Source organism: Lissotriton helveticus, chromosome 5_1 (genome assembly GCF_964261635.1).
Source record: "Lissotriton helveticus chromosome 5_1, aLisHel1.1, whole genome shotgun sequence".
NCBI lineage: Eukaryota > Metazoa > Chordata > Amphibia > Caudata > Salamandridae > Lissotriton > Lissotriton helveticus.
In genome coordinates, this window is record NC_136065.1 from 8420536 (window position 1) to 8448123 (window position 27588).

Below are 27588 nucleotides of genomic sequence, written 5' to 3' on the forward strand. Positions count from 1 at the left end.
ATTGGAGTTGCTGGCGATCTTCCTGGCTCTCAGATCCTTTCTGCCAGTAGTGCAAGGAGAGTCCGTGCTGGTTCAAACGGACAACACAACCAGCATGCACTACATGAACAAACAGGGCGGCACAAGATCTCAGCCCTTGTCTCGGCTAGCTCAGAAGATTTGGAACTGGGCTCTTCGTCATCGAATCTCCCTGACGGCGGTCCATCTGCCGGGGGTTTCAAACGTCCTAGCGGATTCGTTGAGCAGGTCCACATCATCGACCCACGAGTGGGAGCTTCATCAACCAACTCTGGACATGGTGTTCCGCCGTTGGGGTCGTCCCCTGATAGACCTTTTTGCCACTCCACTGAATCGGAAGTGCCCCGCCTTTGCGAGCTGGCATCCTCATCCGGGGTCCAGCGGAAACGCCCTTCTCATGGACTGGAGCGGCCTGTTCGCCTATGCATTTCCTCCCATACCACTGGTGCCGAGGACGTTGTGGAAGATGCGCAGGCAACCCTGCCACTTGATACTGATCGCACCTCGTTGGCCCAGACAGGCTTGGTTCTCAGAACTTCTTCTGTTGTCCCAATGCACGCCCATTCGTCTACATCCACGTCCAGATCTTCTGTCAATGGACGAGGGCCAAGTCTGCCATCCAGACCCGACCACCCTTCAGTTATGGGCATGGAACCTGAATACCTCGAATTCGCGAACTTAGATATGCCCCAAGAATGCAGAGAGATTCTGGCTTCTGCTAGAGCTTCCTCAACTATTCAAATGTACAAGCTAAAATGGAAACGGTTTTGCCATTGGTGCGCAGAAGCAAATGTCCATCCACTCACTTCTGCCCCGGAACAGCGTTTGCCTTTCTTTCTAAGCCTTGCTCAGTCTGGCCTCTCTCATGCCACCTTGAGGGTCTTTCTGGCAGCTATTTCACGTTTCAGACATGATGGCTCAACCTCTCTCTGCTCATCCAGAATTATCCGACAATTCTTTAAAGGTCTCTTCAGAAAGTTTCCTCCTATCAGACACCCGCCTCCGGCATGGCAGCTCAACGTGGTATTGTCACAGCTCATGAAGCCTCCTTTTGAGCCAATCCACAGGGCAGACAACAAGTTTCTTACTTGGAAGGTCGTTTTGCTTTTGGCCCTAACATCTTCTCGCCGTGTGAGCGATCTTCACGCTTTCACAATCAAGCCTCCTTATTTGCAATTTAAAGCCGATGGAGTATCTCTTCGTACCAATCCCTCTTTTTTGCCAAAAGTGCCTACAGATTTCCATCTGAACGAACCTGTCTTCTTAAAGACTTTCTTCCCGAATCCAAAGTCACCGGCAGAACAACGCCTTCATTCTTTAGACATCAGCCGTTGTCTAAAGTTTTACATTTCAAGAACTGCCCCTTTCCGCAAATCAGATCAACTTTTTGTAGCATATGGAAGAATGCGAAGGGGACATTCAGTGACAAAACAAACACTTGCAAGATGGCTCTCAGCAGCCATATCCTACTGTCACCAACAAGCTGGCAAGCCTTTACAGTGTCCTGTGAAGGCACATTCGACGAGAGCGATGGCGTCTTCCACCGCCTTGTTTGCCGGAGTGCCTCTACACCAGATTTGCCGGGCGGCAACGTGGTCGAATAGGCACACCTTTACCAGACATTACTGTTTGGATTCCATCAACGAGGCGGATACCGCAGTGGGGCAAGCAGTGCTTCGCCATCTCTTTAAATAAGGTGAGCCTCTGTTCCCTCCTCCTTTTTTTTTTTTTCTTCTGTGATTGCTATATGCTTTTAAGATATGTGTTTACTTCATGTGAAGATGCTTAGCAATCCCAGTTCTAAGGAGTTACTGCTATCTATTCTATTCAAGCATGTGAATCTATGAAAGACACCCCTAATACTGGAGAAGAACTATTGTTACTTACCTGTAAACAGGTGGTTCTCCAGTATTGGTGTCTTTCATAGATTCACATGCGACCCACCCTTCCTCCCCTCAGAGGCTCTCTTCTCCTCATGCGCTATTATTACTAGTGCTACGAAAATCTGAGGGCTTGAGCTTCTGAGGAGAAGGTTCTAGAGGGTGCTTGAGCCTGATTGGCTGCAGTTTGGACCAACATAATGACACTGATATGTTACAAATGAGTTTTTTCTCTTGTAATGTCTTCCTATGGAAGTTACCATTGTAGAGGTTTTACAGTGTATTATCTCTATTTTTATTATTATATGATATTATAATTTATATTATATTAGCATTATTGCTATTTTTATATACCGTGGGACTCCCACTTCGACGACGGGGAATATTCAAGCATGTGAATCTATGAAAGACACCAATACTGGAGAACCACCTGTTTACAGGTAAGTAACAATAGTTCTTATGTAGGCAATGGTGGCACTTGTGCAAGTATTGAAAGCAAACAAAAGTGAGAGGTAGCAAACAGTGTGTTACCAGAGAAAAGTGACATGTGCAAGTTACAAAAGGGTACCATACACAGGTACAAGGGTAATACTACAGTAAATGGTAAACACTCAAACTGCCAGAACACACTGGGAAGGCACTTCCCATGCACCAGCTTCACCTCAGCCTCCCCCCTGGCTACCTGGCTACCTTGGGTGACCCAGAAAGCTGCGTTTTGTGCTCCCCTGCCAGGACATTTTCCCGAGGCCTGGAGGGCTGATTAATTTACTAATTGCAGGGGCCTTACCTCTGTTCATGTGCTCCTGAGCTGAAGGTCTGGGGAGGGCTTAGTAGGTTAGTAATAGCAGGGGCTTGGCTGCTTTTTAGGTGCTCCTGTGCTGGAGGGCTGGAATAATTTTGTGACAGAAAGGGGCCTTGCTATTTTTTTTAGTTGCTCAGCATGTAGGCCATTGTCACCTTGGCCCTGTGTCCTGTGCAAGAACAGTATTGAGGTTCTTTGAAATCTGAACCTGTGTTTAAAATATCATTATTCTGCTATGATTTTGATAACAGAGAAACGAAAATGGCAAGTTTTATATGTGTGTGTATTTTCATCACGATACAATGATGCATGCAGGAGTTATTGGCAAATTCATTCTGAGCCCACAGGCACCCATGTTGTGAACAGCGTCCATTTTAGGTGTTGCCCTTTACATAGGCATATACATGAGCCAATGATTCTTAAAGGACACGTATTCCTTAGCTTGAGTTCTTCCTGACTCCCATTTGACCTGAACAGGCTGAATCTGCCTACGTGATGTTGGCCTCACCAAACCAGTCCATGCCCTCTAGTCAATCTATATTAAAGATCTGAGCAACTTGTTGTGTACATTGGCCTGAGCAAGATTAGAAGGCCGAATACAGTAGCCATGCCTGTTTATGACCCATAAGCATCCCTTATCCTACATTTCTATCTTCCACACCTGGCTCTGTTTCTCTGCTTCTGGGCTTTTACAATGGGGAGGTGACTGTTTATATGATGGGGAGGAAACCAGTTCTATTGTGAGCTTCTCCGGCCTGCACAGGAAAATATGTGAAGTTTGACATATGTTCATGATGGAAGATGGGTTGGTCAGTTTGGGCAAGTAGAATGGAATTCATAATTATAGCCTGCTTTGTTATGGTACCATGGGAGCGACCTACAATGATGTGTTTCACAGCAAGAATGTGAGCCTAGGGCCAAACTTTTTGTATAAAAAGCCTGCCTGAGAAAGCTCAGGCAGGCTCCCTCTTTCAATTGTAAAACTACGGTTGGACGACGAAGCCTCATAATTAATTATAATAAAGATGTCTTTTAATTTTACAGATTGGCTGTCAATTCCTTTGCTGCTTTATTATGCAAACTGCTGGTTAGATCTCTGATGGGGAGTGAGTCATTTTCTACTTTTCCTCAAATGGTGCCCAACGTTGGGCCTTATAATGGAGTGGTTATCTTCAGTAGTGTTTTGTCAAAGGATGGAAAAACTGCTGGGGAAGACAAGACAGAATTCTACCAAAAAGAGGTACTCTGGGCACAGGGTTTTCTGGGGGATTATCTGTCTCTGTGGCCCAGTATGTTTTTTTTTGATTTTTCTGACTTAAAACTCTCCTGAAGTTGCCACTCCTGACTAAGGAACCCATTCTTTTTTTTTGCTGTAAGTATTTTTTAACAGACTGTTAGTGCAGTGGGGAATTGACAGTTATAATTTGGACAAATATTTGTGTATATGCAAATTGCAATTTGTATAGGCAGTTAATGAAGAGATATTTTCTCCATCTGCTTTAATTGAAGAATAAGTGGGTCGCTCCCACTCCTTTTTGGTTCTGAGTCCTTAGTTATTTATTGGTCGCGGAAATGTGACGCAGTCCTTGGTTATTTATTGGTCGCAGAAATGTGACGCAGTCCTTCGTAAGATTATCACTGGTTATTCTGGTTACGATAATCATTCGGTTCAGTTCGGGTATCGGTACATTTGGTTCGTTCGGTAGGCCTTTGGTTGCTGTGGTTCAGATTATCGCCGGTTGCTTTAGTTGGATAATCTTCCTCAGTATTGGTTCCTTAGTATTATTTGAACACTGCAGTATTCAAAAACCGTGGGTCACGTACATTTGCGTGTATATCGTTGGAGATAGCCCCATGAAGTCTGAAACCCGACTAGTGAGCGCAGATGCCTGGTCGCGGTATTTTGTTTTGTATTAGTATTGACTAGGTTGCAACAAAGGATTCCCGGTTGGAGGATTCGCGTCTGATACCTCCGGTTGGAACTCCAATTTATGAGCTCTCTCTAAAGGTCTGTGAGGCTGTCCCTTTTGCAGCCTTCTGGAAATCTGTTGAAGAATTTAACAAAAAAAACAAAAAAAAAATAGGAACAAAAAACGTTTTTGTTGTAAATATGGTTTACAACTAGTATTGGCAGGTTATTTTTAACACAGTCTGTAGGCTGTTCCTCGTTCCTGTCCTAAGTGTTGACCTACGGGTTAAAATGTGTGTTTAAATGTCTATGTTGTTTGTGGGTTTTGTTGTAAATTGCGACGGCGCTATGTACAAGAACGGCGCTATTTACAAGAAATGATTAGAGCACGCTGTTTTGTGTGGCCTGAGTGTTTGACTCCCCTTCTGTTTTGTGTCTGGAATGAGCTCAATGTATGTATGTGTATGGGTCACGTTCAATAGATGTAAATAAGGCTCCAAAGAAAAAAAAATGAAAAAACGAAATTGCCTGTTCTTTAGACGCACAGTGTTAGATGTTCACAGCCAAGTCTTTTCAGCTGCAGTATATCTAATCATTCAGCCAGCACCTCTCTAGTTAAACACGGGTGGTGGAATTTTGCAAATAGTCCTTTTTACATAAATATGGCGCAGTAATCTCACGCAGTCCCAGTTAGGCTTCTGCGCCTAGGCTTGTGTGTTAATATGTATCTAAATAATAGGCTTGGGATGTAGTGAGCGTTTTACATGTAGAACAGTCACAAATAGCAATAATTAGGCTTCATTAGGAGGAAAAAAATTATTAATTATGAAAAATAATAATTAAAAACAAGTGCTACAAAAATCGTTTTTTAATATTTGTGAAGCTTAACACTCATACTATGACCCCCTAGCATTAAAATGTTTGATTTAAGTTATGTTGTACCACGAAAATGACCAAACACTTCTGTGCGCAATTTCCCTTACCCTAGGCGCAAACAAGCTCATTTCTATAAGGTATAAATAATTATTTTCAAATGTATGACTCATAAATTAGGTAGTAGACATTCTAGTAATACCCACTATGCAATAAAATTGTAGGATATTTATTTCTTAGTATCTAGAATACCAAAGTCGATTTTCAGATAAATAGACTGTTTAAATGGTTTCAGGGCCCCTTTTTAAAGTGTCTCTTTAGTAAATACATACATTTAGATCTTAATATATATGTTTGCAGGTTGTGCCTTCTTATGATTCAGCGAGTCAATGTGTCATAGAATTACAAGAAGCTTTTATTCTAAAAAGACTAGTATGTGTGTTATTAGGTTTGGTGATTTATTCAGTGAATCTAGGTTAATAATATAAGAGTAGGGAGATGAATTTTAACGCAAAAGAAAAAAAAGAGAGAGAAATTATTGTTTTAAATAGAGTGAAATATTGCAGGTGTTTAAACTTACTGGCTTTCGTCAGCTTCAGTTACCATGAGCAGGGGACTGGCAGAACATGTATAACGTGTTCCAGCAGTAGCGGCCGAGATGTTATCTTGTAAGGCTGTCTTGTTGACATTTGTGACCTTTTAATTAGGGCCTCGCCTGCGGAATGCAGCATGACACGGTTAAACATGCATCTGATGCTAACTTCAGCTGCCTCTTTGTATTTAAATCCCTGCCCCTGCCACGGTCCTGACCTGAGGTCACTTGAATAGCCTGACTTGCTCCGATAAATTTAATTCCTGCTCATGTTCATAATTTAAAAGTGTCTTCTTAAAGCGTTACAAATTTGACATTAGCTGGGATGGGGTTTCTGTTTTTGAACTAAAATGAGCAGAGGATGCAGGGCACATGTACAGCAAATGATGATTGCATTTTAGCCAAAGAATAAATAATAGCTCCAGCATGTTCCCACAAAACGCTTGTTGTTCGGTAAATTATGTCATCAACACATTTATCTCAAATTAGAAATACGGCAGGGCTGACACAGCATTGCATCCCGCTAATAATAATAAAAGGAACACTATTTAATTTGAAAAACTGCAGCCTCATTTGTCAGTACCCTGAAGGATTCTAGAGCCCACACGTGGTTTGCATAGCTCCCAGTTGCTTTCAAAATGCTGCACACAAGCGCTTTATATGAGATGTAGTTGATTGTATATGATTTAAATCTGTAACCTTCATTCATTGCAGGCTGGCTTGTTCTCATTTGCCGCATTCACATTACATCTGCGTTAAAAGCGCACATCTGAGATAATAAACAAATAGGAAAGGTATTCCTCATGCAAAATTGTAGCACCTGCACTTCATGTCTTACAAATTAAGCACTGTGTAAAATGAGGGAACATGATTTAAAAAGGGCAAATGCAAAAGTGATTGTTTTAAAAAAAAATATCAAACATTCTGCTAAATGATCTGTAGAACTGGTATATGTGTGTCTCCATGCTAGGAACTAATTTTTTTTAGTTAAGTTTATATGACAAAAAGAAAAACGAAGTGTTACATTAAGTTTTAGATAGACGATAAGTAGAAGCCCTTCCCCAAAATTCTGCAACTTAAAGGCCTTAGGCCTGAGTGAGAATGGGCGTTTTTACAAGGTACATGGACAAAAAGTTACAGGTAAATAATGAAAAGTTTTTGTATGTCACATTGTGTCATGTTTTATAAAAAGGGTTATAATTGATTTTGTATTATGAGAAATGTGTGTGTTGTGTATCTTTTCTGCTTCTTCCTACAGATAATTCATGGATTAATTCGCAAGACACGTGAGTTGGCTGGTTGAAGAGAATGTTTTTTTTGCGTAATTTCTTTAAGAAAAAAATGTGTGTTTATGTTTCATTTATACATTTGGTCCACTGAAACGCGTTATTTGACACAGCGACATAATATTTTTACAGCAGAGTATCAATTACCTGATGCCCTGCTGTCAAAAGTAGGGTATAGGATTTTAGACTTGACAATTGAGATTGGGCTGCAGGTTTATAGTATAGTATGGTATTATGCATGACCGCTTATTCATATATGCTGTTTGTTTGTCTGGGCTGTTTTTTTTTCCTTGTGCTTGACATACAGCAAGTATATCTTATGGCTTGAGACGGCTTGATATGTGTATTTTTTTTAATCCCCTGTGTTAGGAACACATATGACGATATGTGTTATTTCACAATAAATTGGATGAATATTGTATTAAGATAAATTTCACAGATATGGACCTCATACTGTGAGCGAGTAAGGCAGCAGTTTTTTCTAGTGCATGCCTAAATTTGGCTGTAATGATATTTAAGAAAACTAAAATGATACTGGATCAAAGTGTGCCACCCGTTGTTAGTCACTTACTGCTCTTTTCCCTTAAGGACAGGCAGCTCAGCATTTATGTATCCTTGATTGGGCCTAAGGATGGAATTATAGATCCGTGACTAAAGGTGGCCTAATTTCGATATCGCATTTTTTGATTGCATTTTTTTGATTAGCCTATGGATTCATTTTTTTTTTTTCCCTGAAGAGACAACTGAACATTAGTTGGAATTACCGTGTAGGGTATAGATTGTCAGCGGTAGAGTTAAATTTCTGTAACATTGGTCTTTCATGTATCCCCGTGCTCTTGGTGCTGCGTCACACGCCTTAGGCCACCCAAGCAAACTCTTGTCCTTCCTATAGATTTTTCTTTTTGCTTCTTACCTGACCAATGTTGCATCATGTTTAGTTATTGAAGATTTTAGTTGTGTTCTACTTCCATTTTCCCTTCTCCATCTTCCTTTCACCAGTCAGCCCATTTATTATTATGGGTATATTGTTCATGTTCACACTTCTAAACTGCAGTGATGTAGTAGGAACCCCCCTTATGCCACATACATTCCCTTTTGATTGATCAGACTAGTTTTCGAGAATTTTCTTTAGGCCCACTTCAAATGTCTTTTCAGACTGACTGTCAGGATAGTGATAGCCTGGTTAATTGACCCAATACAAGTTTTCCATCTCAATAGGAGATATCTCAAGTTTACATTCTTTTTAGTACGACATATTTTTAATGTCTATTTTTAATTTTTCAGTTCTCTTCTGTTTCTGCTGTTTCAATTTTTTTAATTAGATGTGTTCTAATCATGCAAATACCAGGACTTTCTAGTGTTTGTTCTTTGTCTTCACATTTGATCATTAGCCTTTGTGTTGCATAGTGCACTTAATGCACATTTTTAAGGGACTTTTCTTCATGTCCTTGATAATCTGAATCATGTTATTTTTCTATTCGAGATATTCTAGATGTAGGAAGGTAGATCCCTGACTATGGTTGCCCCCAACTTTTTGCCTGGTGTTTTGCTGGTTTTCTGACTTAGTTGACCTGGGACCCTGCTATTCAGGGCCCCAGGCCTACTGCTCTCTCTGTAAAATGGATTCCATGTACCTTAGGTACATATCTAAATTGGATACTGAGTCACCTTATCAGTCCCTGTACAGTGTACCTTAGGTACCCAGGGCATAGGTGTACCCAGGGCCTACCAGGGGCTGCAGCATGTATTATGCCACCCCTGGCTGGCCATCCAAATCTGACACAACTGGCTGCTTGACAGCTGGGGCAAGGTGGTGTAATCACCCTTTGCTTTAGATATAGTATACCTATATCTAACCCTAAAATGGACACACAGATCTCCTATCAGTCACTCCTATGGCAGGCCTTAACAATCCTGAAGGCAGAGTGCTTGGAATCGTGTGAGATGGTGCTCTGGCATGAGCTGAGCCTGTCTGCGGCTTTCGGGATCTATCCCTTAGCCGTTTCCATGATATCGCATACCATATACTCTTAAGTGCATTATAATCCTCGCGGTTATATGCCAACTCTGGTATCGCTTTATCAAAACATGTCGAGTAAGGTGTCATACGAATTGGAATACTAACCCCTCGCCAATTCTGGCGACGGGGTTAGCATTCCACCCTTCTAGAGGGACACGACATGTATGTAACCCCTAACCCCGGTTAAAGTCAGACAGAGCCTTAGCATCCACAAAATGGATGCTGCCACCGAGACACAAGTCTGCCCTCCTGCTGCTGGGAGTCCTCCCAGAGCAGGAGATAAGGACAAAGGGTTTCCTGCCAGGGGCGGTGCCAGCACCGTCCCAGACAGGGTTTTGTGTATTGTAGGTAGGCAGGGCTTTGGAGGAAGGTGACTGCACGTGGCACCCCGGTGCTCACTGTGCATAGGCTGGCTGGAACCAGTTCCAGGGTCACTCCAGACCCTGTGCTGGGGAAAAGCCCGCCAAGGAAGTGGGTGTAACCACCCCCCTCCTAGTCCCACCCCTAGGGCAGGACTTAGTCGCGTGCCAGCCCCTTTTTACAGGATAAAGGTAGGAACTGGCCCCCTTCCAAATCAGATCATCTTTGAATCCTGAAACTACTTTCCACGAAAGGAACTCAAGACTTCTTCCTAAGATTTCTCCCTTGTGACTAAGGAGTAGTCACCCTGCATCCGCAGGCACCATCTTAAGAACACTGCGGTCTGCTGCAAGTCTCTCCTCCGGATCAAGACTGCCCAGCTCGACGAGAACCGGCTTCCCTGGCACCTCTGACCTCTACCTGCATCATCAGTCACGCTGAGATTCGTGGGTGTGACGAGACCTCGAGGGACCGGCCATCTTCAAGACTGCACGACTTCTTTCCAGCAAGCCCGCCGAGTGAATTCCTGGTGAGTGCTTTGGGGTCCGAGAAGCCCCCACCCTGAGCAGCTCCAGCACCGAAGTGCAGCCCCCCAGCATCTCCACGATCTGCGTGGGGCCCTTCTGCTTTTTGCTGCTCACCGCGTTGTTTGGCTACTAGCCCGCTGGCTTGTGGCCTTCCTGACGACGCCCGACGACATTTCTGCTGCTGGTCTGGTTGCTCCAGACTGGCCCTTGCTTCCCTCCATCGGAGAAGCACCCTGGACCCTCCTGGTCCGCCCAAGACGCCATTTTAGGTCCACCGCGTGGGCCTTGCATTTGCCAAGACTTGTTGCCCAATCCTGGGTCCAGCGACGTCGACAGCAAGAACCTTCGTGGGACAGCTCGCACCTCCATCCTGGTCGCCGACAACGCCTCCTGGTCCGAGAGACTGCAGAGCCCAGCAGCGCCCACTCACCTGACTGCGGTCACTTCGCCCGGTGCCATCCTGGTGCCCACTTAATCACTGGCTAGTGATTCAAGAACTTGGTCCCCTCTGCTTTCAGGTTTTCTTCTTCCTTGATCCAGGCTTGGATCCATCGAACATTTCTTCACTGGTCGCCTGCCAGCAACTTCCTTCTTCCAGGCTCCTGGTCCGGCAACGAGATCCCCGACGTCTTTTCAGACCTATGCAGCTGCAGCCCCTGGGCTAGGTAACTTCGGCACTCCGGTGTCCCAGCATAGCCTCACTATCCAAGGGTCAGGATCCACTGTCGTTTTCTCCCTACCAGGTCGGGTTCGCCCGTGAACACTAACTTTGTGAATTCTAGCTTCCATAGACTTTGTCCCGCATCCCGCGTGAGAGTGCACACTCTGCACCCGAGTCCCCTGGGCCTCCTAGTAGTAATCTAACGATTCCCTAGTCCAGTCCTAGCGATTCCAAAGCCTATTAGAACTGTTACTTACCTGCTAGTAATTCGCATTCCACTTTTAGAGTATATGGTTTTTCGTGCCCCTCGGGCATTTGTGTATAACGTGCTAACTTAAAGTATTTTCGTAAGAGTTTTGTTGTGTGCTTAGCTCCCTGTCTCATAAAGAGCCAGGGTAGTCTTGTTATAAATAAATACACTGTTTATTTTCATAACAACTTGTGTGGTGTCCTTTCACTGGGTGTTCAAGGGGTAATGTGATGGTAAAACAGCTGGCTTAACACGCCCTCTAGAGTCTTAGCCTTAGACTGCTCGTATCCATGCTACTAGGATAGCTGGTCTATAAGGTTGACTTACAACCAATCATCAATAAGGGTTGTTTGGACTGATATATAGTGATCACTAGAATAGTGAACACTGCACATCAGGCCAACTTCTCACACTAGATAAGGAATTTAGGAACACCTAGGCTTAGTCATTGAGGGAACACATGTATTTACCCCATTAGACAATGCCACTGTGTGAGGAAATTCATTTGGATAGAATTCCTGTGTAGCTATAGATGACAGAGAATAATGAAAAGAACATAAATGAAGATTCTAAAGATACTGTTTTGCCCTTTTGCCTTTGCTCTTGTATTTTATGCCAATGGCACATTGTCACTCCCTTGCAGAATTACAGGCCACATGCTTACCAGTCCCCTTGTTAAAACACATGAACTGCTTCTTGTGCTTGATTTGAAGGAAACTAACAATTGTGTTACATTCCCTGCATCACTAGGCTCTGCTAGACCTTCCAGAGTTAAAGGAAGAGAGATTCCCTGTAGACCTGTGATCAGCACTAAGCTCACTCCCCATCAGTGACCGCTCTGAGATGAATAGATTTCCTGGCTCTACAATTCATGCAACAAGAAAGTCGCGAAGCTTAACAGCGATCATCAGCGCGACATCAGTGGTACCTCCAAAGCAAGGCATTTGATTTGCGAAAGGCGTTGCAGAAGAAAGGAGGAGCTGGTTCTTTTATTTGTTGTTTGGGCTCTGTACCTGTTATGTGCTGGAAACCTCTGTCAGTGTACATTCCCTTGAGCCCTTGGCCCGAGTTTTGGCCACATTCACACCTCTTTTGCTTTGCACCAGTGGAACGGCAGTACACCCAAGCATCCACGTTTGGAAAAAGGCACTACATTTTGGTGCCCGTGAGAGAGCAGCTTGAGCGTCCTCTGACACTAAATAATGAGTGTTGGAGTCTGAAAGTGCTGCTGATCTTGCTGGCTTGTTTTTCAGTAGTGCTTGGATCTGCATGAAATGCTTTGTGCCCTTGATCAATGAAGGGCGCATCATCTGTAGTATCTGCCACGAAGAAGAGACACTGGTGCACTGCCTTGAGACATTGAGACTTTGTAATTGAGCTATGAGTGTTTGCCAAGAGGGCACTCCAACGGATACTGAGTCATGAAGAGCCTGAATGGAGAGGCCCAACGCGAAGAAGACACTGGAAGCGGATTTGATGGACAATAGAAGCCTGCCAGTAGAGGCTTTGACGGACTCTGGGTATTTTCTGTGAGCTTGTCTAGAATTGGAGTTTGGAAACTATTTTTTGCAGCTTTGCTAGCATTATTTTAAAGTACTATTCCCTTGAGTTGAAGCAGAATAACGTCCATTTCCTGTGAAAGAGTACCCCCTTTTCACCTCAGAGCATTAATGAGAGTCACCACTGTTTCACTTGAACATATGATGAATTACAGAAATACATAAGAATACCTAAAATGTACTAGATAATTTTAGGATTTACGTTTGCTTAGGGTTGTGGAAAATTATGATTTATTTGTAATAGCGGTCACTGCTTTGTTTATATGTTCCTAATAACGTGTTTTCTAGTGTGTTTTAAACATGGCGTTGTCTTTTATGGGTAGGATTGTTTTTTTTTCCTGCCCAATTCACATCTGCACCCACCTCCCACACCTATGTCTTTCTTCTACTTCTTTGCATCTTTCCAGATGTTTCCCGAACACGGATAGTTAGGAGATCAGAGTTTACTGATAATTCCTTTTGTATCGTTTTCATCAACACCAGTTAGTAGTTGGACATCACTTATTGTTGGGTGTGCGGTCTTGTACCACATACTACAGATAGAGGCACTCCCTATTTTTGTCCTGCCATATATGGCCTTTGTTCTACTGCGTGTGTAGGGAGACCTGTCCCGAGAGAGACGCTAGGTAATAGGATTATGCTTCAGTAACATCTTGAGGATTTTTATAAAATATAGATCTGGACCCAGACTAGCGTGAGTATAGGTTATTGCCTATGTAAGGGCAAAAGGGGCGTCTGAGGTTCTTTGAAATCTGAACCTGTGTTTAAAATATCATTATTCTGCTTTGATTTTGATATCAGAGAAACGAAAATGGCAAGTTTTATATGTGTGTGTATTTTCATCACGATACAATGATGCATGCAGGAGTTATTGGCAAATTCATTCTGAGCCCACAGGCACCCATGTTGTGAACAGCGTCCATTTTAGGTGTTGCCCTTTACATAGGCATATACATGAGCCAATGATTCTTAAAGGACACGTATTCCTTAGCTTGAGTTCTCCCTGACTCCCATTTGACCTGAACAGGCTGAATCTGCCTACGTGATGTTGGCCTCACCAAACCAGTCCATGCCCTCTAGTCAATCTATATTAAAGATCTGAGCAACTTGTTGTGTACATTGGCCTGAGCAAGATTAGAAGGCCGAATACAGTAGCCATGCCTGTTTATGACCCATAAGCATCCCTTATCCTACATTTCTATCTTCCACACCTGGCTCTGTTTCTCTGCTTCTGGGCTTTTACAATGGGGAGGTGACTGTTTATATGATGGGGAGGAAACCAGTTCTATTGTGAGCTTCTCCGGCCTGCACAGGAAAATATGTGAAGTTTGACATATGTTCATGATGGAAGATGGGTTGGTCAGTTTGGGCAAGTAGAATGGAATTCATAATTATAGCCTGCTTTGTTATGGTACCATGGGAGCGACCTACAATGATGTGTGTCACAGCAAGAATGTGAGCCTAGGGGCAAACTTTTTGTATAAAAGGCCTGCCTGAGAAAGCTCAGGCAGGCTCCCTCTTTCAGCTGTAGAACTACGGTTGGACGACGAAGCCTCATAATTAATTATAATAAAGATGTCTTTTAATTTTACAGATTGGCTGTCAATTCCAATGCTGCTTTATTATGCAAACTGCTGGTTAGATCTCTGATGGGGAGTGAGTCATTTTCTACTTTTCCTCAGTATCCTCCCACTTTCATTCCTTGTCTGTGCAAATGGTGTTTCATGAAAGGGCACGCCCCTTGAATGTGGGCCACGCCCCTTAAATATGGGCCACGCCTCTTGAATGTGGGCCACTTTTTTCGTCAGTGCCCGGGCCGAATTGTGATCCCAATCCGACCCTGTTTAAGGGGTGTGTTGTGTTCCTTCAGTGTATCTTTGCATGGGTTAATCACTCGAAGTCACATTCCAATCCACTGTTTTTTCCTACTAATATGGTCACATTGTTCCTACAAACAGAGCTTAGGGTCAGAGAATGGGCAGAGACCCCAATGAACCCCACCCCAGTATCGTGCACATCACCCCAGCATACAACCCTATCCATCCCCATGGGGCGGGCCTCCCTCGGCCGGGCATAGAGAGGGGGGTGTGTGTGTGTGGGGGGGGGGGGCAAAGGCAACCTTAGGACCGGCGCTGCTGGGGTTAAAGCGTGTGCGTTTCATGATCGGTGCGAGAGTGAGACCTTGGTGCAAGATTACTTAAAATCCTTTACAAAAACGGAGCAAGTAGATACAAATTAGAAAAAGATAGATGAAACTCTAAAAGGGGGGTTAAAATGCAGAGGGGCTACAATGTGCAGTGCGTGAGTAACTGGTGAAAAAAAAAGTGTGTTTAGAAAAATCAATGAAAGCTGCGTCACAACTGGGGCTCTGTCTATTGGATCTGCTGCTGTTCATGAAGGTCAGTGCAGACAGTGACACGTGCAGAGGTGAGCTCAGCGCTGGTGACGCATGAGTAGTCTTTTATTCAACTGTCCATTCTGGGCCGATGGTAAAGTCCTTCCAGCCGCCGTCGAACTTCCAACACCTGCAGCTCCACGGGGCCCGCAGCGCTGGGGCCACGGGCCCCCGAGGTGAGCGGTGGGAGGAGTCTGTGAGCCCCGCCCTCCCAGGCCCTGGAACACCCCAGAACATTCTGGAACCTCTGGGCTATAAAGGGCCACGCCCGTGGGGCCACACCCTGCTCCATCCGTGCGCACGAGGAGACGAGCGGCCCCTCCGGTGACGCCGAAGAGTGAGAGCCCCCCTGAGCCCAGGCCCGGCCTCTGATGGAGACCATGGACCCCCGCTGCTCCCAGGCCTCACTCACCCCCGGAGAGAGGCCAGGCCGGAGAATGGGCAGACAGAGGGAGTGCGGGCCCCGTCCAGAGATGCGCACAGAGGAGGAGCGCGGCCTGGAGACTGGAGGTGAGGGACCCCCGACACAGGACCGAGCATCACTCAGCAGGTCAGGGACTCAACCTTCACTCCTGATGCTGCCTGTCTATTTCCAGTTCACCCACACATGGGGACCGCACCCCCTCCTACACCCGCAGCCGTTGTAACGACACATTAACGCCAGTGCTTCTAGTTCTAATGAGACGAACATTGACGGATGTTGGTGAAAACTTATGCAGCAAACTGAGGCCTCGTGACTCGCACTTACCGGCTGCTTAATGTTGGTTCAATATCTTGCGTTTACTCCCGACCACCGAATTGATAACTTTACATTGACTCCGCATCTTCACACTCGAGGGAGACCTGACCGTGCAGTGACTCCAGGGCACTCACTGCTGGTGCATGGACCCACGAGCGCACTCGGAGCAGCAGAGGAAAGCCCGTGCAGTGACTCCTGTGCACTCACTGCTGGTGCATGGACCCACCGAGCGCACTCGGAGCAGCAGAGGAAAGCACGTGCAGTGACTCCAGGGCACTCACTGCTGGTGCATGGACCCACGAGCGCACTCGGAGCAGCAGAGGAAAGCACGTGCAGTGACTCCTGTGCACTCACTGCTGGTGCATGGACCCACCGAGCGCACTCGGAGCAGCAGAGGCACGTGCAGCTCACGGGAGGGGCCCGGGGGCTCTGTGTTCATTTATATTCTGTTTTATATCACAAGAACCAGACCCGCCTGTAGCCGAGCCATTTACACCCCATAACTTAAACAAGCATTGGCATGGCCAATTGGTCTCGCCTTTGAGACCTTGTAAGTGTTGAGTTCTGCAGCACAATATCCTTGGTGATACATCAGCTGTTGCTCGGCTAGACACAGGTCCCAAATGCGAGACCTATTGGCTCTGCCAATGCTTGTCTATCTTTTTATTCTAGCCCCTAATGTTCAGTGTCTTATAGAATGATAGGGAGGCCCTGTTATGTTTTGTGTTGGAAGATGACAGTCTAAGGGAATCGTGTAATCCCAAGACTGATGTGCTCTCTGTCTTCCAGATAGGTTTTCTGGAGTGCAGTGATGATGTCATTTCCTTTCATTGATGAATGACAAACCTTAACCCTTACCGCATTGGTTTCCGGGTAAAAAGAAATTGTGAAATGTTGTGGCCCTTTTTCCATCTTGGCTGAGGACCCTGAGGACACCTGCCCAGGAGAGGGGTCTGGGGATGGGACGAGGACCCTGTGGACACCTGCCCAGGAGAGGGGTCTGGGGGTGGGACGAGGACCCTGTGGACACCTGCCCAGGAGAGGGGTCTGGGGATGGGATTTCTTGTAGGGAGAGGAGAGCATGGTTTGGAGGGGTTGAGGCAGCTCCAGGGCATCAGCTGAGGAGCCTGAACTGCTCTCGAGCTGTCTAAGGTGAGTTAAGAAGGTGTATTAAGGTTAACATCAGCCTTGGCACGTTACCCCTCGTGCTACGTCACTTTTGACTGCTGCTCGGTCGGTGCACATATGCAAAGGTACCGTGTGTTTCTCTTTGTCATCTTTCTTATTAAAATTAGATCTTGTGTTCTGTAGAAGAAACTTGTCCCTTCTCTGCCCCATCCCCGAATGCTGGGCTTGTATTAAATCCATGTGTAGTGTCCTGGTGGGTTCAACCTTGTGCTATGTTACAAAGTCACACTATGAAATGTACACATTCTTTGTGTCTTTAACTGTGTTTCATCGCTAGAGTGTCAAACTGCTCAAATGCATTTTGGTGCCTGAATCACTTTAGAAGTGTTAAAATAAGAACATTATTTGGCTTATTTAATTAAGTAATTATGCACACAAATTGCACAAATGAAGATTAAAAAATAGTTGCACATGTAATTTTCACCTTAGTTTTTTTCCTACAGGAGGAAAGTAAAAGGTGTTGATCTTGAAGCCCCCGGAAGTATTAATGGGGTTCCACCACTGGGGGTGACTTGGATTCTTTTGAGGACAAGCCCTGGAGAAAACCAGGTAATTTGTTTCCAAAAGCAAAATATCACAAACCTTTCATCAGTTTGAGAGTTTTTTTCCAATTATTTCTTGCCTCACTTAATATTTTGATCATAACTTTGTTCCTGGCAAGTTAATCGGCAAAATAATTTGACAATTTCTTTAATTCGAAAAGTAAACAAAGTGTTGTCAGTTTAGGGAGTGAAGAAAAAGTTAACCTGTAACAAAAAAACAGGTACGCTTTAAGAGAAGATGGTGTAAGAGATTGCATGATTTAGTTTTACTGGAAAAAAGAATAAAAAATATTTAAGGGAGCTTGGTTAGTTGAAAGGGTCAGGAGAGAGGGAAGTGGTGACATTGAGGTATTAAGAGGCTGATGTGAAACATCATAAAGACTAGGAAACTGCTATACATTAAATGTCTATATCTATATCAATATAATAAAAAGAGAGCCCAAACCTTTGAGGCGGGTAATCTCAGGAACCACAGCACCAATCAGCAATCACAGCACCCAATACAGCATTGGAAAGGGCAGTTGCAGCAGAAGGACATAGGCTATGCAGACGCCCACCATATACATTTAAAAGGTAAAAGAACCGTGCCAGCAAAGTAGTCCCTTACGGGCGTGTCTGCGTTGTGCTGGGGGCGTGACAAATGCTGGGGCGTGTGGTACGTTCCACCCTTCATGCCATGTCTCGTATCGTGTGCTGTGGGCGTGTGCTGTGGGCGTGTGCGGGGCGCGGGATTACGGAAAAAAAAGCGAGCGTTGTGCCCAATATTTTATTGTTTTTTCTTCCCAGGTTCTGCACATTCCAGCTCCGGGTGCCCACCCTGCTCCCTTTAAATACCCCTGCACCCCATAATCATAACCCACCCTTACTCCTTAAAATACCCCAACACCCTTAAACACTAACCCATCTTAACCCTATAAATATACCATGTATCCCAAAACCCAAACCTATCACCAAACCCTAAAAATACCCCTGTACCCCAAAACCCAAACCTAGCCATGAACCCTATAAATACCCCTGTACCTCAAAACCCAAACCTACCCCATAACCCTAAAAATAGCCCTGTACCCCAAAACCCAAACCTAGCTCTGAACCCTAAGAATACCCCTGTACCCCAAAACCCAAACCTACCCCTGAAATCTAAAACACCCCTGTACCCCAAAACCTAAACCTAGCCCTGAACCCTTAAAATACCCCTGTATCCCAAAACCCAAACCTAACCCTGAACCATAAAATGCCCCTGTACCCCAAAACCCAAACCTAGCCCTGAACCATAAAAATAATCCTGTACCCCAAAACCCAAACCTACCCCTGAACCCCAAAATACCCCTGTACCCCCAAACCTAGCCCTGAACGCTAATACCCCTGTACCCCAAAACCCAAACTTACCCCTGAATACTAAAATACCCCTGTACCCCAAAACCTAAACCTAGCCCTGAACCCTTAAAATACCCCTGTACCCCAAACCCAAAACCTAACCCTGAACCCTAAACATACCCCTGTACCCCAAAACCCAAACCTATCACCAAACCCTAAAAATACCCCTGTACCCCAAAACCCAAACCTAGCCATGAACCCTATAAATACCCCTGTACCTCAAAACCCAAACCTACCCCATAACCCTAAAAATAGCCCTGTACCCCAAAACCCAAACCTAGCTCTGAACCCTAAGAATACCCCTGTACCCCAAAACTACCCCTGAAATCTAAAACACCCCTGTACCCCAAAACCTAAACCTAGACCTGAACCCTTAAAATACCCCTGTATCCCAAAACCCAAACCTAACCCTGAACCATAAAATGCCCCTGTACCCCAAAACCCAAACCTAGCCCTGAACCATAAAAATAATCCTGTACCCCAAAACCCAAACCTACCCCTGAACCCCAAAATACCCCTGTACCCCAAAACCCAAACCTAGCCCTGAACGCTAATACCCCTGTACCCCAAAACCCAAACTTACCCCTGAATACTAAAATACCCCTGTACCCCAAAACCTAAACCTAGCCCTGAACCCTTAAAATACCCCTGTACCCCAAACCCAAAACCTAACCCTGAACCCTAAACATACCCCTGTACCCCAAAACCCAAACCTAGCCATGAACCCTATAAATACCCCTGTACCTCAAAACCCAAACATAGACCTGAACACTTAAAATACCCCTGTACCCCAAAACCCAAACCTAACCCTGAACCATAAAATGCCCCTGTACCCCAAAACCCAAACCTAGCCCTGAACCATAAAAATAATCCTGTACCCCAAAACCCAAATCTACCCCTGAACCCCAAAATACCCCTGTACCCCAAAACCCAAACCTAGCCCTGAACCATAAAATAATCCTGTACCCCAAAACCCAAACCTACCCCTGAACCCCAAAATACCCCTGTACCCCAAAACCCAAACCTAGCCCTGAACGCTAATACCCCTGTACCCCAAAACCCAAACTTACCCCTGAATACTAAAATACCCCTGTACCCCAAAACCTAAACCTAGCCCTGAACCCTTAAAATACCCCTGTACCCCAAACCCAAAACCTAACCCTGAACCCTAAACATACCCCTGTACCCCAAAACCCAAACCTAGCCATGAACCCTATAAATACCCCTGTACCTCAAAACCCAAACCTAGACCTGAACACTTAAAATACCCCTGTACCCCAAAACCCAAACCTAACCCTGAACCATAAAATGCCCCTGTACCCCAAAACCCAAACCTAGCCCTGAACCATAAAAATAATCCTGTACCCCAAAACCCAAATCTACCCCTGAACCCCAAAATACCCCTGTACCCCAAAACCCAAACCTAGCCCTGAACCATAAAAATAATCCTGTACCCCAAAACCCAAACCTACCCCTGAACCCCAAAATACCCCTGTACCCCAAAACCCAAACCTAGCCCTGAACGCTAATACCCCTGTACCCCAAAACCCAAACTTACCCCTGAATACTAAAATACCCCTGTACCCCAAACCCAAAACCTAACCCTGAACCCTAAACATACCCCTGTACCCCAAAACCCAAACCTAGCCATGAACCCTATAAATACCCCTGTACCTCAAAACCCAAACCTAGACCTGAACACTTAAAATACCCCTGTACCCCAAAACCCAAACCTAACCCTGAACCATAAAATGCCCCTGTACCCCAAAACCCAAACCTAGCCCTGAACCATAAAAATAATCCTGTACCCCAAAACCCAAATCTACCCCTGGACCCCAAAATACCCATGTACCCCAAAACCCAAACCTAGCCCTGAACGCTAATACCCCTGTACCCCAAAACCCAAACCTACCCGAGAACCCTAAAATACCCCTGTACCCCAAAACCTAAACCTAGCCCTGAACCCTTAAAATACCCCCAAAACCCAAACCTAGCCCTGAACCCTAAAAATGCTCCTTTACCCCAAAACCCAAACCTAGCCCTGAACCAAAAAAATAACCCTGTCCCCCAAAACCCAAACCTACCCCTGAACCCTAAAATACCCCTGTACCCCAAAACCTAGCCCTGAACCCTAAAAATACTCCTGTACCCCAAAACCAAAACCTAGCCCTGAACCCTTAAAATACCCCTGTACCCCAAAACCCATACCTATCCCTAAAACTACCCCTGTACCACATAACCCAAAACTATATCTGAACCCTTAAAATACCCAAACACCCCAGAACATATACCTCAGTACCCCAAAACATATACCCCTATATCCATACTTACCTTATCCAAACATGAAAAATAAACATGCTTTTACCATTCATGCATTTACAACGAATTTCGTTGTAAATGTATGTGTGGTAAAAACATATAAAATGTAATGCCATGCGTTGTAATGGCATTGCGCAGTCATGGTACTTTCGTAATGAAAGTATGCGGAGTGATGGTATGCGGAAAGAAAGTTGCGGAATAATGGGTGTTTACCCTCCCTCGGTAAGTACATTGGTGGCACGGCGGCCCACATCTCCAGCAACATACTCATATTTTTTCACCACCGATTTGAAAAATGCGCAGGTCTCTCTCATTGATGGCCAGCACCGACATACACTTTTAGACACACCTCCCGCCACAAATTCTAGAATTGCGAACTTTAGAGCTGGGGAGGTACGTTCAAATGTCGAATCCAGGCAAATCGCTTTGTGTCCCCGTGCCTACCACAAATGAATGTGTTCTTCTGTAATGTAAATTGTGCTCATGCCATGTTGTCGAGTTCGCGCTATATAATATTGCAAGGAAAAATAAAGTAGGGAAACTCGAGTTCACACACTACTGAACGCGCACTCTTAAGTGCATCAGCAGTGCACTGTGAATCGGAGCGTTTCACAGGCCTGTCACAGATAAGAAATGCTATCAAAACGAAATCCTACAAAACAATATACTACTGGCCGGCAGCAATTCATACCCGGACAACGTCGGGACGGGCTGCTAGTACAAGATAAAGGTGCTCGTTCTGTAGAAGGTTTACAAGTTGTTTATAGGCAGATGCATGAGAACGCCCATGCTACCCCTCTGCAACGCCTTCCCAACAGAAGGTAATGCAAGGTAGTGGTATGTGGTGGCTTGCCCCACTTTAATTTTAGTAAACGATGTAAAGTGGCTTTGCGTGGCTTAATAAATGTCAAAAATGATTTTATGCCAGGGCAGCTCTATAAAAGTGATGCAATCTCAACACAAAAACGTAGTAAATGTGCCCGTCTATTTAGGGTCACATTTGTTAACACAAAATCACATTTGTACAAATGTATAGACCTCGTGCTCTCTTGCACCACATTGCTGTGTAAGTAAGAGAGGGGCAACAATCAGCATGACTAGCTTCATTTTGATCTGTTGACATATTTCCTTCAGCTTGGGCCCTGTATAAAGTCACAAAACATGGCACTTACCCACGCAGCATAGTGCAAGGCGTCTGCATTACTTCCATTACAGTTGTATTTTTCTTTTTTTACATTGGTTGGCTCCTACTTATGATGGCAAATTTGTATGTTGCGACCAACATGAATGTTATTGGAAATTGTCAAATCCTGTATAATGCTCAAACACAGTGAACACTGTTGATAATTGTAATTATTGTGACTATATATTTCCTTGTGTAGGTGGCCACCAGCCTTTTGATGCGGTTGAAGTAGCCAGCTTTAGTGATCCTGCAGCAGAAGGTAAGTGGATGTAACTCCTGTCTCACAGCTTTAAAGCAAACAATTGGTCATATTCAGCACTGGGGGATTGTTGTGGGTGATAGAAAGGGCAAAGGGACAGGGTTGCCCACTGTCACTGTTTGCATTTGGAGTAGAGGTCTTGCCGCTCCACCTCCGTGATGTCTTTCCAAAACTGGGGGATACGCGTGTGTGGAACTGCACATATAATGTAAATGTATGCAGAATTCACAGTAAGTTAGTTGAAGACCCTGCATGAGTCTGTTCCTCACCTGTTCAAGACCCTGGAGAGATTTTGCGCTCCCTTTGAATTGTACATTGACAGAGTTTAAATCGCGCTGGTCCCATCGGCAGCCTTGATGGGATGTGAGGCAGCTCTCTGAGTTAGGATTGCCCTGGCAGACATAGAATTTCACCTCTTGTGGGTTTGATGGACTCACACCCCGAAGAAACATTATTGGCAAAACATGGCCAGAGTTGAGATTGTGCAAATTGGACTACAGTCCTCCTCGCTCGTGGTTAGGGGCCGGGTACGCCTCAGCAAGATGGCTCCTGTAAAGTAAATGTGCCTGATAACTGAATCTGCCTTTTTAGAGTCTAAAGCCTATTCTGACCTCCCTAGTCTGGGCAGGTCACACAAGTATGATTAGGCTCAAAACTATGAAATATGACAGTGAGTAGGGTGACTGGTCCACACAACCTCCAGCTGCTCTTTATGGCTGCATTTCTGTGCTAAGCTGCTTTGTGGTGTGGAGATGTAATGCCCTGGTTGTATTAACCCCTCTGAGGGGCCTATTTGAGGTCACTGATCCTCTTGGGTGTCTTCTGAGGGGCTCTTGAAGCACAGCAGTGCTTTATTTCATAGCACAACTGGGTGCAGGGTACTGGGAAGGGGGAGTCTGACACTTCTTGCAGCATACACCATACATTCAATTCTTTAGTATATGGTGCCTTAGACACCTTCTATAATTACAAGAGTTGATGACCATGCACATATGGACTGGCGGGATTTGTCAGACCCTGGGTGATCTGTGTGATATGGGAAATGTCCTACTTTTGACAAAGGCCGGCCTCTTAACTATTTATACCAGTTCCAGTTCCTGAAATATGGAAAACTGTCCAGGATGGAAAGTGAGGTTTGCTACAACTAACAGGAATCCGTGCCTTCCTAAACTTTAAATCTTGACATGGGATCTGACAGTGGCGTGTTAGCACACATGTGCGGCCCTAACATATCATTTTACATGCACAGTCCTCAAGCTTCAAACCTTGTGGGAAGGATGTGCACAAATGGACTTTGGATGAACTAGGGAAGCTTTGCAAGGTGAGACTGGATAAGAATAAGAAGCAGTGCCCTCTGGTCTTATGTTGCAGACACTTTAGGGGCATCCATGCCACTTCACCTTCCCCCTCACTCACCCCGTTATTCTACTTCACGACACCAGAGACCTTCCAGACATCTCCCGCCCACAACGCCCCCTTCTTCATACTGCTTTGGCCACAGCTAAAATCTGCATTCTTGGTCAGTGGAGGTCGACCGTGCCCCCTTTACAGGAGGACTGGATGGTGGCGATGATACAGACTGCTTCACATGAACTTGTTATTTACAGCATGCAGTACCAGACAGGTGTTTACACACACATGGACACCCTTCTTATGGGACACCCCCTGAAGTGAAGGCTCTCCCAGATCTCCAACCCCTCCTCCTCCGACCACTCATCTGCATACCTGTGGTGGGCCTACCGGGGAGCTAGATGGGCGGAGCCTCACTACTCTCCCGGCAGACTCTTGCTCGGACCTTCTGGGCACGATATCTGCTCACTGCCCTGTTCCGCTCCTGGCTGCGACACCTGCCTGCCCCTCCCCCACCCATACTTCCCTCCCTTACCCCTACCCATCTCACACCCCACTCATCTCTTCCACTCTCTTTCTTTCTCTCTCCCAGAGCCAGGGATGCACCATTGAGTCCCATTAGGAGCCCTGGTACACACTGGTGGGGGACCCTGGGGAGGGTTGCTCGAGGAGGGACAGAGAGCATGGTGACAGTGTGCGGACTTCGGGCTGCGTTCATTCGGCAGACACACATTTCGCCGCCTGCACTGTAGAGCATTATTAAATAGCACTGCAGTTTTAGGTGGGGAAATTCCCCTCAACTGGTTGGGAGGAAGGGGTTCATAAAAGTAAAACCACTGTTGAGAGCTCTCCACTGGCTGCCAGTTCGTGAGAGAATTGCCTTCAAATCATCATGCATTGCCCATAAGACGCTCCAGGGCAAAGGTCCTCCGGCCCTTAGGAGCCTGATTCGTCCTTATAGACCCACTCGGGCCCTCCGGTCGGATTTGGAAAATCTTGCCATAGTTCCAAGAGTTAGGAAGGCCCGCACAGGAGGACGCCGCTTTACTGTAAATGCGGCGAAAAACTGGAACGCACTCCCTAGGCATATCCGGACCGAACCCTGCTACCTTAAGTTCCGAAAGTCGCTCAAAACTTTTCTTTTTCCTAAGATCCCCTAAGTACCGGTTCCTCTCGGAGTTTCTTCCTGTTATCTGTTGGGTTAGCGCTGGGACGCTCTAGGGCAGCCATGCGCTTTACAAATTAAATTTCATTTAATTTCATTTCATTTCAAAAGAAAAACAAAAGAAAAAGGGGCAAACGCCATTTTCTAGAGAGTTGGTGTTTGGACCGTGGTGAAATATCGCAAATATATCGTGAGAGTGAGAAGTGACGGGATGGATACAAGACTCTGTCTTACTGCTCTGAGAGGGAATCATCAGGAAATACCAGTGTGCGCCAATGTAGATGTGACTAACCTTGGAGCCCTTTGCAATGACACTTTGACTTGAATGTACTCACAGCCTTGTGCTGTTTCCGCTTGGCTGGCCTCATAACATGTGCAATGGGCAGTATTTATGGCAATCACTCATGCTGGGCTGAGGTGCTAGTCCATTATTTTTGGTAATTGTTCTTTCCTGCTGGCTGAATTTACCATCATCTTTTATAATCAAGTCTAGCTTGTCACAACTTCCTTACTTACATATGATCACTGGTAACTAATGTACATTTCTGCTTCACGCAGCTAATATCAATGCTGATGCCAAGAAGTTCTAAGGGCACGTAAGGCATAATATGAACGCAGAGAAAAATGGCAGCAGGATTTTAGAATGTGGGCAAAATCGATGATATTCAAAAGTGAAGGCCTAAATACCGTGGAAGATCCGACTACCAGCCAGGCAGCTACCTCACTGGATCAACATTTAACCCGGTGCGCACAAAAGTAAGTAAAGTGACAGAGGACAGGCCAAACCAAAGCAGAGGATTCTGACCCATCTCAAATTGAGAAAACAGAGTATCACTTTGCTAAAACACATAAACAAGCAAATGGATAAATTTTGCTAACATTTCCTTGTCAACAACAAATTACTGTATGGATGCCAGCAGGCACTGTATCAAATGGTGTTTGCAATTCATGTTTAATTTTATTACGTAATACTTAATTGAAATTATGTGTTCGAGGCATATGAGCTTCAGATTGTACACTATGCATTAGATCGCCACCTGGTGTTGGGCTTGGATGATTGCAGGTTGTTGTCTTCTTGGAGAAGTCTTTGTAGTCGCGATATAGGTGACTCCTCCCTTGGACAATACTGCGCATGGGCATCGGCTCCATCCTTAGATTGTTTTTTTCCGCCACTGAGTTCGGATGAAAGTTTCTCCGCTCTGGCTAGAAAAACTTTTTCTGCAACTTCGAAGCGCAAAAACTTCCTATAACTAATATCGACATTGAATACAACTTTCAACGCCATCAACTTGATTCCGGTTCATCGACGCGGACCGCTGGGCCTATCGACGCCGTGCGGCCTACACCACATGGAAAGAACTCCGTTCAAGAAATGCCCGGTATGCCGAGCAAAATTTCCACATAGCGACCACCAGGAGGTTTGCAACCTCTGCCTATCGCCGGATCACGCCGAGTCGACCTGCACAGCTTGTGCATCCTTCCGATCAAAAAAGACCATCCGGGTTTGGAGGGCCCGTCGACACGAAATGAGATCAGCCCCAGCACTGGAGGATATCTTCGACGACGAGGTTCCGCTCGTTCCGGAAGAGGATTCGCCTGATCTCCTGATCATATCAGAGGCAGAGGACTCGGACAACTCGATTGCATCACGTCAACCCGTGAGTACCTCTGCCCCTGCACCACATGCACTGCCCAAGTACATTCTCCTAAAGCCCAGCCTTCGAGCTCGGCTCCGAGGAGGAAAGCAACTACGCCTTCAGGTGCTTCGGCACCGAGCAAGCCACACGTGCAGATTCCACCACCTCCATCGGCACCGAAACACAAAGACCCTTCGACACCGAGGCCAAAAGACCCTTCGGCACCGAAAGCGAAGGACCCTTCGGCACCGAAAGTAAAAGATCCTTCGACGCCAAAGCCTAAAGAGGTACAGGCACCGAAAGAAGCTCCGGCCCGAAGCCGTCCGCTTCCAAACCTAAAGAGGGAAAGCTGACGCCACAAAGCCGACGAGGCCAACTTCCACTCCGAAGACTCCCGCTCCGGTGCCAACACCCACAAAGCCTGATTCTGAGGTTCCCAAGTCCTCGGACACGCCTACCAACCCGAAAACAACACCTTCGGCACCGAAAACTTTGCCACAGGACGCTGTAACACCTCCTAAGGCAAAACGCCAAAAACAACCTCTGTCGGAACCGAAAAAGTCGAAGCCGAAGAAGGTTGTAGAGGAAGATGAACTGTTTAGACCAGATCCTAAACAAAAGAAGATCTACATAAACCCAAAGACTCGACATGTAGGTGCTATACCTCATAAAAAGAGACCAGCAGAAACACCACCTCCAT

General features: G+C 45.5%; 1 protein-coding gene across 1 annotated transcript in view; it reads left to right on the forward strand.

The window, feature by feature from the left end:
* The first annotated feature begins 22674 nt into the window (after nucleotides 1-22674).
* The window catches only part of LOC144752889 (uncharacterized), a 67730-nt gene continuing 62816 nt past the window's right edge, over nucleotides 22675-27588 (forward strand). The window contains exon 1 of the mRNA XM_078640715.1: nucleotides 22675-22736. The gene's annotated coding sequence lies outside the window, so the exon portion shown is untranslated. The remainder of the gene's footprint in view (nucleotides 22737-27588) is intronic.